Genomic DNA, 942 nt, shown 5'->3' on the forward strand with positions numbered 1-942 from the left:
CTTTTCTGCAGTGGGTTCTGGAGAGCATCTCCAACATAGAATCCACTCGGAGCTCTTTACTGTATCAGAGGGAGCTTGAGGAAGATGTGAGACCGCCTGTCTAAAAGCTAAAGCTGAACCATCACACGGCTGAAAGATTCCTGCATGGAGGAGTGGGAAACACTGCAGCACGAGGGGAACTGACACAATATTAGGCATTTACATTACATTTACATTTACATTTACGGCATTTAGCAGACGCTCTTATCCAGAGCGACTTACAAAGTGCTTTGCTATTTACCCAAGAAAACCTCAGCTAGTTAGAATAGACTAATAATTCAAAAGATACCTCTAAGCTTTAGACATTACTAAACACAAGACAATAAGGTGACCATAGAACTATTCGTCCAAGTACTCTCTGAAGAGGTGGGTCTTCAGTCTGGGTTTGAAGACAGCGAGCGACTCGGCCGTTCGGACATCCAGGGGCAGCTTGTTCCACCACTTTGGTGCCAGGACAGAAAAAAGCCTGGACGCTTGTCTTCTGCGGATTTTGAGGGATGGTGGGTCGAGCCGAGCCGTACTTGAAGCTCGAAGGGCTCTTGGTGCAGATCGGCTTTTGACCATTGCCATTAGATACGGAGGGGCTGGTCCGTTCTTGGCTTTGTAGGCCAGCGTCAGGGTTTTAAATCTGATGCGGGCAGCAGCTACAGGAAGCCAGTGGAGAGAACGCAGCAGTGGAGTGACATGGGTAAATTTTGGGACATTGAAGACGACCCGTGCCGCTGCATTCTGGATGAGTTGCAGGGGCCTGATGGTGCGCAGAGGGAGACCAGCCAGAAGAGAGTTGCAGTAGTCAAGTCTGGAAGTGACGAGAGACTGCACAAGGACCTGGGTGGCCTCTCTAGAGAGGAAGGCAAGTGGTTTTAATGTTATGGCTGATTTTATGGTTATCAATAGAAACAG

This window comes from Salminus brasiliensis, chromosome 6 (genome assembly GCF_030463535.1).
Source record: "Salminus brasiliensis chromosome 6, fSalBra1.hap2, whole genome shotgun sequence".
NCBI lineage: Eukaryota > Metazoa > Chordata > Actinopteri > Characiformes > Bryconidae > Salminus > Salminus brasiliensis.